Source organism: Oryctolagus cuniculus, chromosome 19, assembly GCF_051225735.1.
Source record: "Oryctolagus cuniculus isolate XC-2025 breed Fujian yellow rabbit chromosome 19, ASM5122573v1, whole genome shotgun sequence".
In the NCBI taxonomy this organism is placed as follows: Eukaryota; Metazoa; Chordata; class Mammalia; order Lagomorpha; family Leporidae; genus Oryctolagus; species Oryctolagus cuniculus.
In genome coordinates this window covers 431,944-445,071 of record NC_142885.1, presented here as the reverse complement: position 1 = coordinate 445,071, position 13,128 = coordinate 431,944, and the positions used below count along the sequence as shown (strand labels likewise).

At 46.3% G+C, this 13,128-nt stretch overlaps 1 protein-coding gene and 1 pseudogene across 2 annotated transcripts in view; both read right to left on the bottom strand.

The window, feature by feature from the left end:
* The window catches only part of LOC103345782 (uncharacterized), a 145,186-nt gene extending 138,462 nt beyond the window's left edge, over positions 1–6,724 (bottom strand). Inside the window, exon 1 of the mRNA XM_070067887.2 lies at positions 6,610–6,724. The gene's annotated coding sequence lies outside the window, so the exon portion shown is untranslated. The remainder of the gene's footprint in view (positions 1–6,609) is intronic.
* LOC138848411 (palmitoyltransferase ZDHHC5 pseudogene) overlaps positions 1–6,744 on the bottom strand; it is a 33,205-nt pseudogene extending 26,461 nt beyond the window's left edge. The window contains exons 1-2 of the transcript XR_011386160.2: positions 6,610–6,744; positions 1,918–2,119 (exon numbers count right to left, since the gene is read on the bottom strand). The product of XR_011386160.2 is annotated as a palmitoyltransferase ZDHHC5 pseudogene (transcript). The remainder of the gene's footprint in view (positions 1–1,917; positions 2,120–6,609) is intronic.
* Between the last annotated feature and the right edge of the window lie 6,384 nt (positions 6,745–13,128).

Genomic DNA, 13,128 nt, shown 5'->3' with positions numbered 1-13,128 from the left:
TGGATTCGGTCTGCCTGATTAGTAAGACAATAAGCACCTGCTGGCGGCTAGCAGCTTACACGCTACAGGTCACCGAAGACAGGCACGTTATCAACACCAATAAGTCTCCCCACAATATGGCAATGAGAAGGCTCGGATTTGGTTTGCCTGATTGGTAGGGCTTGTAAGCACCTGCAGGCAGTTCTAGCAGAGTAGAGCATGTGCTGCAGGGCACCGAACACAGGCACGCATCAGCGCCTTAAAACCTCCTCACAACATGGTGAAGAGAGGACCCGGATTCGGTTTGCCTGACTGGTAGGGCTTTCAAAGCACCTGTGGGCAACTCTAGCAAGCAGAGCAGAGTGTGCCGCGGGGCACCAAAGACAGGCATGTATCAACGCCAAAAATAAAAAGAAAGGGGGATCTGTGGGGAGCAACTGGGAGCAACTCGGACTAGACTAAGTTACTGGAATTAAGACTTATTCTATGCATCTGCTCTCCCACAATATGGCGCTGGGAGAGGAGGAAACAGCTTCTACACAGCTGCCTCCAGTTCAACCAATAAACTGTAGGACCTGCTCCTGATTGGAGGAGAGCAGCGTACTCGGCGTGTGGGTAGCAGAGCTGGGATTGGTGGAAGAGGACTATAAAGGAGGAGAGAGACAACATGCACCAGGAACATCTATCTGAAGGAACACCTGTGCAGCCCCCAAGAGAGCCGGCCGGCGGTGTGCCGCTCCCCTGCGGAAGTGGGGAAAGTGGCAGGGGGCCCGCCCCTCCACAGAGGTGGAGGGACGGTAGCCAACCCGGGAAGAACCAGCAGCAAACCCGGGGAGGGCCGAGCAGACAAAAGAACAGCGCAGGGTCCTGTGTTGTTCCTCCACAAAGAGGGGGAGTGACATAATGGTGCAGTGACTCGGATATGAAGCCTAGGCAGGGTTTGGTGTCGTTCCTCCACAAAGACAGGGAGCAACATCTCTGTTATTCTGCTTTGCAAATATTTAAATAAATAAATCTGAAAAAATTATTTCTTGTCCTTGGTAACTTACTGTTTAGTGAAAACTTAGCAAGTAATTTTGAACAGCTATATGTTAACAACTTATGAAAACATTTACCAGGCTGGTGCCACAGATCACTAGGCTAATCCTCCACCGTGCAGTTCCAGCACACCAGGTTCTAGTCCCAGTCGGGGCACCGGATTCTGTCCCGGTTGCCCCTCTTCCAGGCCAGCTCTCTGCTGTGGCCAGGGAGTGCAGTGGAGGATGGCCCAAGTGCTTGGGCCATGCACCCCATGGGAGACCAGGAACAGCACCTGGCTCCTGCCGTCAGATCAGCGTGGTGCACCGGCTGCAGTGCACCAGCCACAGCGGCCATTGGAGGGTGAACCAATGGCAAAAGGAAGACCTTTCTCTCTCTCTCTCTCACTGTCCACTCTGCCTGTCAAAAAAAAAAAAAATTTACCAAAAGGCCCAATGGCTTGTATATATTTTAAGCCAAGAGTACATGTATTTAGAAAAATCTTTTACATTTAGCAATTCAAAAAAAGTCATCCTACTGCAGAGTAGCCCTTGGTCTCTCTAGCTGTTACACTGCTTTATCTCTCTTCAGCCACTCTAAGTCAGAGATGCTCTTATCCCTGGGCAGGAAAACCTGAGGTCTAATTGCATAGGGTCCCCAAATCTGTAATCCATCCTGTGATTACCTTGAGGAGAGGATCTGGGTTGTGCATGGCACAAGCATCATGAGCCATCGGGGTGGGATTCCCTTTGTACCCAGTCATCCTCCTCACCTTGCACAGCTCGTACTGGGCATTCTCTTCAGTGTGTGTTCAGTTTGTATACCACCTCCAGCTCATGTCTGCCACCACGTGGCTTCTGCTGTGATGTAGTGAACAGCAAGATGGCCCTGTGGTGTCAAAGATCAGGCAGAAATGCTCACCTGTTGGCTTGATGCTGATGTTTGCTCCATCTCACACATATCCATGAATCCAGCAAGACTTGCAGCATCAGCTTGAACCTTGCTGTGGATTCTGACCCAGCACTGCTACATTATCTTCTCTACCCCCTCTCCAGTCAGTGTACACTTGAGTCTATTTCTCAGGAAGGTGAGGAGAGGGAGACATCCCTTAGGTTGCAGGGACCTGATGATGCACAAGGTGCCACAGAAAAGACCACCAATTCATTTTTCAGCCATTATACTTACATTGCCTGAGAAACTAACATATTAGATAAGTATGGTTATTCTCTTAAGTCATGATCTTGCCACAGAACAACTTTAATTTGGACTTCATAGGAAGCAATGAACACTGCATCATCTTTTCATCTATTGTTTGTGCTTAGCTGAAAATTACGTTGTGATTTTAAATAACACAAATAAGCACAACCAACTTTTACACATACAGCAGTACACACACATAATGCATAGCATACATTATGACACAGAAAAATATAGAAATCTCTGCAACTCTTTTTAAATCTTTTAATCAGGCCCTATGGCTCACCATGTGGGTAGCCAATTGCACAGGGATGAATGTTGGTAAGAAGAGCTTATTTCTAGAAGCTGGCATCTTGGGAGAGCCAGAGAGAAAGGTCCTCCACCAGCTGAACCACCCCCAAAATGGCCACAATGGCTGAGGCTGGGCTAATCCAAAGCCAGGAGCCAGGGCCTTTCCCATATCTCCCACATGGGTACTGGGTCCCAAGCCCCCCTGGGCATCTCCCACCACATTCCCAGGCCACAAAGCAGAGAGCCAGATCAGAAGAGGACCAACAGGGACATGAAACAGTGACCACATGGGATGTCAGCACTACAGGTGGAGGTCCAGCTCTATATGCCACAGCACAGCCATGAGAGAGCTCTTGATATAAAATGTTCTATCTCTGTTAAAGGGTTAATTTTTTAAGATTTATTTATTTATTTGAAAGTCAGAGTTAGAAGAAGAGGTAGAGATAGAGAGAGAGAGAGGTCTTCCATCCAAAGGTTCACTCCCCAATTGGCTGTGATGGCCAGAGCTGTGTCAATCCGAGGCCAGGAGCCTGAGATCATTCTGGGTCTCCCACTTGGGTGCAGGAGCCCAAGGACTTGGGCCATCTTCTACTGCTGTCCCAGACCATAACTGCTTAAGGGTTTCTTAAAGGACAAGGGTAGCTTCAGGGGGAGGTAAATAAAACAATGAGTCACTTAATTGACAATATGTAAATGCCCAAGCTTTTTTCTGATGAGGCCTCTTAACCAGGGGGCTCAGCATCAGTTGGGTGAAGGCTTCTTTGTCAGCTGGGGCAAAAGTCCACCATTATACAAATGCTACTATTCACCAGAGTAATTCAGGCAATATACAATATCAGTAATTGGTTTTTGCTATATAAAATGTGAAAAGGAAAAGAGAAGGAGGATGGCTTTAGTATGGTTAAAATTCCTTTTTAAAAGCTCCAATCAACTGAATATAATTACTTCCTGCTGTTAGTAACCTCAATTAACCTTATTGTTCCTGAAAAATTTACTTGAGCATTTAACTCAGAAAGCAACTTCAGTCCCAGTGATGGTACTGGACACTAACATACATAAAGATAATTATATCCTCATTTCAGATTCAGTAAGCACTCTGTTGGAAAAACATGTTTTATTGCTTTATTAACTCTTGTTCCTCACAGTCAATTTTATCAGAGGCCTTTGTGGAAATTTACAATAGATTTTTAAAAAAAATTTTTTTAAATTTATTTGACAGATAGTCGGTGAGAGAGACAGAAAGGTCTTCCTTCCATTGGTTCACCCCCCAAATGGCCACTACAGCGGGCACTGTGCCAATCTGAATGAAGCCAGGAGCCAGGTGCTTCTTGTTTCCCATGTGGGTGCAGGGCCCAAGCACTTGGGACATCCTCCACTGCCTTCCTGGTCCACAGCAAAGTTGGACTGGAAGAGGAGCAACTGGGACTAGAACTCGCACCCATATGGGATGCCAGTGCTGCAGGTGGAGGATTAACCAAGGGAGCCATGGTGCTGGCCCCTATGATAGATTTTTTAAGAGACCAGGGAGCCCCAGGGTCTCTGCTCTACCACTGGGCTGAGGCAGAGCTGAAGCTTCTGCTTTTTCTAAATTGACAAGGACTCCTAACCTGTCTCCTTGGGCATCAACAGCCACAGACACAGTTGCTGGAAGGTTTAAAGGATTTAAATGCTTACTCCGTCCCATTTACCAGAACTCTCACAAAACTTCTACTGTTAGAAACCCACTGACGCTGTGGCATATTGGGTAATGCAGCCACCTGCAGTGAGTGCCAGCATCCCATGTGGGTGCCCATTGGGGCTGGTCCTGGGTGCTCCAATTGTGATCCAGGTCTCTGATGTGGCCCTGGGGGAGCAGTGGAGGATGGCTCAGGCCCTTGGGCCCTTGCATTGGGTGTGTGTTGGGGGGGAACCCAGAGAAAGCTCCTGGCTCCTGGATTCAAATCAGCCCAGCTCTGGCCATTGCAGCCATCTGAGAAGTAAACCAGTAGATGAAGGACCTGATGGAACAAGGAAGAAGGACATAAGCCTCAGCCATTCTCCTGCATTGAAGGAAAGAGGTAAACATTGGAATGTACTCTTTGACCTAGAAACACAATTGGAGGGCCTGTGCTGTGGCATAGCGGGTAAAGCCGCTGTCTGTAGTGCAGGAATCTTTTAGGGGTGCCGGTTTGAGTCCTGGCTGCTCCATTTCTAATCCAGCTCTCTGCTATGCCTGGGAAAGCAGTGGAAGACAGCCCAAGTCCTTGGGGCCCTGCACCCATGGGAGAGACCCAGAAGAAGCTCCTGGCTCCTGGCTTCAGATCGATGTACCTCTCTCTGGCCATTGTGGCCATCTGGGGAGTGAACCAGAGGGTGGAAGCCTTCTCTCTCCCTCTCCTTCTCTCTCTGCTTAACTCTGACTTTCAAGTAAATAAATAAATCTTTAAAAAAAAAAACAAAACACCTCAATTGGGTCTCACACTCTGCTGTCTTCATACTCCACCCCTTACAGCCACCTGAAAGACCAGTTCCAGGAATTCCCCTCTGCCTGCTGCCCCCTACCTCGCCCCCATCCCCAGCCTTCCCTGGGGGTCAGGGCCTTCTGTCAGGTGTTCCATCATGGGTACGTGGGCAGTTGCAGTTGGTTACCATCTGTACGGATTTATTTTCCCTGAATAAATTTGGTCCGGCTATAAATTCATACACTACTTCCTCTCTATTCTGTGCCTCTTTTCCTAACAGGACACCCCCCCGCCTCTGCCTCTCTAACTCTGCTTTTCAAATAAAATAAACATTTAAAAATCCCACTTAATGAGGCCAGCACTGTGGCACAGTGGGTTAACGCCCTGGCCTGAGGTGCCGGCATCCCATATGGGCGCCGGTTCTAGTCCTGGCAGCTCCACTTCCAGTCTAGCTCTCTGCTAGGGCTTGGGATAGCAGTGGAAGATGACCCAAGTCCTTGGGCCCCTGCACCCATGTGGGAGACCCAGAAGAAGCTCCTGGCTCCTAGCTTCGGATCTGCTCAGCTCCGGCTGTTGCGGCCATCTGAGGAGTGAACGAGCGGATGGAAGACCTCTCTCTCTGCCTCTACCTCTCTCTGTAACTCTGTCAAATAAATAAAATAAATCTTTAAAAAAAAATCCCACTTAACAACCACCTTCTCTTAAATTTAACACATATGCAGGCCATGCAATATTACAATAGAACACCATGTTTTTCTTAGTCATAAGATCGTAACTATATCCTGCCCAATCAGCCACGATGCAACTCAAGGTGATTTTGGATGAAAATTAAATTGAACCACTCATATTTCACCCAAGAGGAAGAAATCCTCATACAAACAACCAAATGAGTACTCTTCCAAAAAATATCCAAATTTCCTCACAGGGAGGCTGAAGTAAAAATCTTAGAATCCATCTCCTACACACCAGTACCACAAAAAATGACCTAAACCAGGTCCAAATGCCATGAGCCCAAAGAGCAGAGACAGAAATTGCAGGTATGCCCCTGGTTCAACTTACCCAGTCTCAGAGCTGTTGACTCTGGACACAAAGGGGAGCCATTGACTCCCCGCAAGGTAGCTAATGCCACAGCGGGAACAGAAAGGAAAGTCCCGGAGAGAAAGTGCTCTCAGAAGCTGCGGGGATGTCCCCAGAGTCCCAGCCAAAATGTTAGCTCAAAAGTGGCTCTGGGGTGGAGGTACAAGTGACCATTGCCCTCCTTACTAATGTGAAGGTTTAAGCCACTTGAAAAATACATTCCAGGGGCCAGCGCTGTGGCTCAGTGGGTTAATGCCCTGGCCTGAAGTGCCAGCATCCCATATGGCCACCAGTTCTCATCCCGGCTGCTCCTCTTCCCATCCAGCTCTGTGCTATGGCCTGGGAAAGCAGTAGAAGATGGCCCAAGGCCTTGGGCCCCTAACCTGTGTGGGAGACCCGGAAGAAGCTCCTGGCTCCTGGCTTCAGATCGGTGCAGCTCCAGCTATTATGGCCAATTGAGGAGTGAATCATCGGATGGAAGGCCTCTCCCTCTCTCTCTCTGCCTCTCCTCTCTGTGTAACTCTGACTTTCCAATAAATAAATAAAATCTTTAAATAACAACAACAACAACAACAAAAATACATCGCGGACTTCTGGGCTAGCTCACCAGTGTTGTTTCCAGACACATAATCCGGCTCTGGATGCTCACCGCTTCAATTCGCCATAGCTGAGTGCTGGCCAGAGGAAAGGGTGTATTTCCAGAAGGCAGCTGCAGTCTTGGGAAAGAAAGTCCTCCCAATCCAAAGAAGCCTTTTTCTACCCAACCGCGCAGCCCAGAGGATGTTTAAAGGGACAGCAGTAATTGGAGCACCAGGCTTGAAATAAAACAATGAGTCTATTCAATTGACAATTATGCAGATTTTCAGGCTTTGTTCTGAGGAAGGTCCCACCAGACAGTCAGGGGAGTCCAGGGTGTCAGGAGGGAGGTGCTTTCTACCTCAGTTGGGGGAGGGTTCTCTGTCAGCTGGGTCAAAAGCCTGCCCTTCCAAATCACCTGCTTTTTTTCAGTAGGCTTCCGAAACTCTTCTGCAAATATTACTCACAAGATTAGGGGAAGGTAGGATGCCTTCATTAGGACTACCATGCTGTTGGAGGAGGGTGATCAGGGTTTATAAAGAGGTTGTAATGCAGGGGGTGCTGGTGTAAGGACTAAATGGCCTAATGGGGAGTCCTTGTAAGAGTGGACAAGATGCTGCTTCTCCCCAGAACCTGTCTATTAGCAAGACAGAAGTGGTGATCCCACTCCCCCAGTTTCTAATTTTATCATGAGAATAGCAAGGAAGCAATGCTCCGCCCTTCTGAGCATCTAGTTTTATCAGGAAAATACAAAGAATTTGCCTATCCTACTATTCAGCTGGATTTTTGTTTTATCAAGAACAAGCTAGACAGGATTGTTGATGGGTTTTGTCCCCAGCCTCTGACTAATTGTTAGCTGTTATTATTCTGCTCATCCAAATTGCGGTTAAAAAACTCCACTCCATTTTTCAGGTCTCCCTCTCTTGGAGACCCCCTAATGGCTGCTGTGGCAAGAGGTTTCTCGTGTAAATAAATCTTGCTTTGCTCACTGCGTGTCCACAGGGAAATTCCTTGTGAGACACGCACCACAGGCACCTTCCTTCATCACCATTTTCCCCCATTACTTTGGTGTGGTGAAGTCATGGAAGAGTTGACAGTCTCTGGTTTCAGATGTCATGGCTTATTGCTAGATCAATGACAAGGCTTAAGTTCTCTGATTCCTCCTGGTGGTCAGCACCTGAGTCCTTCAGCTCTGCCTCAGCCTAATGGTAGAACAGAGACCTGGGGCTTCCCTGCTCTCTTAAAAACCTACTGTAAATTTCCACAGATGCCCCTATGAAGTTGATTGTGAGGAGCAAAAGTTAACAATAGGATTTCTTTCTTTCTTTTCTTTTTTTTTTTTTTTTTTTTTTTTGGACAGGCAGAGTTAGTGAGAGAGAGAGACTGAGGGAAAAGTCTTCCCTTTTCCATTGGTTCACCCTCCAAGTGGCCGCTCCAGCTAGCACTTGGTGGCCAGTGCACTGTGCCAATCCTAAGTCAGGAGCCAGATGCTTCCTCCTGGTCTCCCATGTGGGTGCAGGACCCAAACACTTGGGCCATTCTCCACTGCCTTCCCAGGCCACAGCAGAGAGCTGGACTGGAAGAGGAGCAACTGGGACAGAATCTGGTGCCCCGACTGGGACTAGAACCTGGGGTGCTGGTGCCGCAGGTGGAGGATTAGCCTAGTGAGCTGTGGCACTGGTCAATAATGGGATTTCTAAGAGCTGGGTGTCTACTTCTCACTGTTTCTACACACACACACACACACACACACACTCCTCTCCTAGACAAAAGATTTCCCAGGTACAAAATTAGGTAATGTTATCAGACTCAGTAGCCTTCTTTGCACCAAGCAAACAGTGTTTTCCAGGTGTGTGTTTATTGGAGGGGAAGACTAGAACCACCTATGAAGTTATTGGGATAAGGCAGGACTTTGTAGTATGAAATATTGGGCTGTTTCCCAAGGCCTGCTTCTATAGGCAGCCCATAAAGAAGTCATCGACAAGTCAAGGTCCGTCTTGGCTTGTGGAATTCCTGGGATAAAAAAGTCATGTACTCCCATGTTGAAGGAGAATGATCAAACAAGAACATTCTGCTAAAATTAACTATGTTATGACTGTGTTGCAGAAAGCCCGATAAGTTGCTTGTGTATGGTGTTATCCTCTGTGTTGCCTTGACCTATAGCTGGTTATGTATAAATATCGCTGAGACACTGGAATAAAGGAGCCTTGTCTTGGCTCCATTCTCTGATCCTTGTCCTTCTTTTCATTCCCACTGCCCCCTTCAGGTTCTGTTTGACTGGTGCTGCTGGCCTGCACATGCTTCTAAGACTACTGCATAACTTCTGCAGGGCACGTGTTTTGTTTCCCATGGCTGCTTTCACAGACATAGGCTAACTTCTATCTTCCTATCTAAAAATATTATTGAAGAACATGAACGCCTTCAATAGAAAAATACCCTTAGAAACAAAAGCTGAAGGAATTGTCTGATTACATGGGAAAAATTAAACACATTAAGGAAATGCCCCTGGAGAAGAAGCTAAGGGTCCTTGTATTTGTGCAAGAAAGAACTCAGGTGTGAGACAGAGAGCAGTGGAAAGCAAAGTAGCAAAGTTTATTAGGGTTGGGATGTCCGTAAGAACAGATGGGCACCTCTCCAGACAAACCAGAGAGAGTGCCTAGTTCACATTTAGGCTGGGGCTTTTAAGGGGCTGGGTCTTGCCTTTCCACCTTTTTGCTGTCTCCTTCTTCTCCAGAACAAAGGACTTCTTGGGTGTAAATACAAAAAATTCCTTTCTGAGTTTCCCACTGAAGTCAGACAGGGGAAGCCTGGCTAGCTTAGCCAAGGGGTTTCTCTCTAGGGTGCCTGCCTTAGAGGAAGGATGCTTATCAGGCCAGGTAGAAGGGGCAGGGCCCCCTGGAAGGTTATCAGGGTCTGAGGGCAGGACTTTGCAGTGCAGATACTGGACAGCACCTGCAATGTTATTGGGTGACTTTGAAATGCGAATGCTGGACTGCTGTAGATGTCCCTTTCCTTAGGCCCTTGTCACACACATAGGTTAATTTCTGACTTCTTACCTAACAAAAAGACAGAAGAATCAAGTTATCCTAGTGAAGTAGGCATAACCTTAGGTTTCTAAATAAAATAGTTTTAATGTCAGGTCACAACAGTCAGAACCAAGGAGGAAGAAATAACTTACAGGAGATGCCTAGAAATTTGACAAAGAAAATCAGCAATTAAGTAGAAATTACTAAAAGGGAAATTGCATTAAAAATAGATTTCAAAATGAAACATTAAGACTTATATGTGTATATATATATACATATATATATAAAGTATATATATGACTTATTACAGATATATATATACATACATATACACATATATGTATCTTTTTACAGATAAATATATATACATATATATATATATACCTGTAACTAAATAACTTTATTGCTTTAGCATGTTGCCCAAATCCATAGTTCTGTCTTTGTACTTATATAACATGAGAAACTCATAGAAATAATTTCCTTCTAATCTCAGCCAAAGCAACCTCACACAAAGTTATCTGCTACAAATCTGTAACATTCTTATATTCCCTTATATTCCTTAAGTTATTTGTTCTGCTTTGTTCCTCTCTCTCCTTGCCAAACACCAGTTTTATGTCATGTTAGGACAAAGATCACTTGCATTCTTTGTGCAAGGTGTCCAGTGTGTAAGAAATCTTCCTAGCCAAATGAATCAGTTTACAGGTATTTATTGGGATTCCCCTCCTGGGCAAGGTTCACCAGTTCCAACAGAGTGGGGGCCAGGGAAGTCACGCTTCAGAGGTTGGGAGGGCTCCTTTTATAGATACAGGGCATGGGGGTTAAAGGTTGAGGTGCTTCTGATCCTCATTGGTTGACCTTTAGGTGCACGCGGGACCTTGGCAAGCACTTTTTGTTCCTGGAAGTGTGGGCCTTCTCTCTTGTGGATCCCAAAGCTACCTCTTTGTTATTTGGAACACATCTTGGGTGCCAAGACACATTATCATTCTCATTTTTCTCTTCCCTATCTATTGGTTCCTTAATTTGCATTTTGAAATAATCCTAAAAAGCCTTTAAAATAAGAGCAAAGAATTTCAAATTATTCTAAAGTAGTCTAAAATGGTTTGTCTTATATCAATGATTTATGTAAACAAAAAAGTCCATTGTCTTTTACAATTTTTAAAAAGCAAACAGTACAGGGGCCGGTGCTGTGGCACAGCAGGTTAATGCCCTGGCCTGAAGCGCCGGCATCCCATATGAGCACCAGTTTGAGACCTGGCTGCTCCACTTCTAATCCAGCTCTCTGCCCCAGGGTCAGCTCATACCCAGCAACCACAATATGAGAGCCTCACTCCCTTAGGAAGAGCTGTGGCAAGAGGACTGCATTGTGGATTTAGTGACCTGTTTCCTAACTGAGGGGAATTACATTATCCAGGAGGAAAAACAAGGGACAGGGGATCCCACAAATCATGGGTTGTCCCCCAAATTTCATGCATGAAATCTGGATTCTCCCTGAGAACCTGTGCATCCTAACCACACAATTTGGAAAAATACAGAGCTCTAGGGCTGAGCCAAAGTCACCACATTCAGGAATGAGAAGATATCCAGTGTCCCATGTGTCCCATGCCAGATACCATCTTTTTTTTTTTTTTTTTTTTTTTTTTTGTTAGGCAGAGTGGACAGTGAGAGAGAGAGACAGAGAGAAAGGTCTTCCTTTGCCATTGGTTCACCCTCCAATGGCCACCATGGCCGGTGTGCTGTGGCCGGTGCACCGCACTGATCAGATGGCAGGAGCCAGTAGCCAGGGGCTTTTCCTGGTCTCTCATGGGGTGCAGGGCCCAAGCACCTGGGCCATCCTCCACTGAACTCCCTGGCCACAGCAGAGAGCTGGCCTGGAAGAGGGGCAACCAGGACAGAATCCGGCACCCCAACCGGGACTAGAACCCGGTGTGCCGGCGCCGCTAGGCAGAGGATTAGCCTAGTGAGCTGCGGCGCCGGCTGCCAGATACCATCTTGCAAGCAGGAGGCAACTAATCCCACAAACTCACCATATTCCAGATTCCAGGCATCCTTCTGATGGTTTTTGTAGTGAGAGAACTTCACACATGACAAAGAATGAGCCTCGTGGAACCACTATAAGCAGCAGACTGGAGAAGCTGTATTTAGCAGCATGAAGAAAAAGAACCCATGTTGCTCTTCATTGTTGATCCAGTGTGTCTGATTGGACAGTTTGCTGAGCCAATGAGAAGGCATCATGTCAGAGAAGATGCAGCCAATCAGAGTCACACCTACTAGATTTCTGTGACAGTTGGGGAAAAGGGGTGCCATTCATCCAGGCTGTGGCTGGTGGGGGTAGTGAGGGTTGAGTACTGGGCTCAGGTCTGGAGGTGCTCACCCTCCTTGGGCCTCGCTCTCCTAAGAGCAGGGGCTGCTGTCACCTTCATGATGACTCAACCACATGAGAGTGGAGATCTCTCCCACCCTCCAATGTCTGTGATTCTGCTGGCATCTTATGACCTGGAGCTTCCAATAAACTCCTTTACAAGAGATGAAATTTACTCAAAATTTAATGAATTCTGAGCTTTTCATTTTCTTCATTTTTTGACTTAATTTTGTTTTAGGTCATTTTGCTTTTTTAATGATTTGAAAAATATTTAAAGATACTCTATAGAAGTTTTCTAGTCTGTATTTTGTCCTTTAAAATGGCTTTCTATTTTTTCCTGCTGCTACATGGAAAGCCACTTGATATATATTGATCTTATACTCACTAATATCACTTAATTCTCTTGTCAGTTTATAGTTTGTTTTGGATTACCTCTGTAGATTGTAGAGTCAACCACATATATTGAAAATTTTGTTGTTTAATTGGGTGTAGAAGGGACATTCCTCAATACAATCAAGGCAATTGATGAAAAACCCACAGGCAGTATCATAGCGAATGGGGAAAGGTTGGAAGCATTTCCACTTGTGAGAGGCCAGAGCCATGCCATGACAGGCTTCTCACAAGACAAAAAAACTGACTAGGCCCAGGATGCCCCTGGTATGAGAAGATGAAACCTGACACCGGGCAGTCCTTGGTCCTGTCTGCAGGACCAGGTGGAGGCAACCAATAAGGTGGGCCGCCCTTGCTCCTGCAAGCCCAGGGGAAGGAAGGAATGCAGATGTAATACTTGTTTGCCTGGGAACTATAAAACCCTGAGAACAAAGAGAAGGGGGTCTTGGTCTCCCAGCACTGCATTGCATGGGAGGCTGGGGCCCCAGCATGCTGGACCTACAAATAAAGTCCCTTCATTCTTTGCATTACGGTGAGTCTCACTGGTTCTTTCTATCTGGGCAATTGGGAACACAACACACTGAGATCCGGTACCAGACAGCAATGCCCACTCTCACCATTGCTATTCAATATAGTACTGGAAGTTTTTGCCACAGCCATTTGGCAAGAAAAAGAAATTACAGGGATACAAATTGGGAAGGAAGAACTCAAACTATCTGTCTTTGCAGACAATATGCTTCTTTAGGAGATCCAAAGAACTCTACTAAGAGACTAT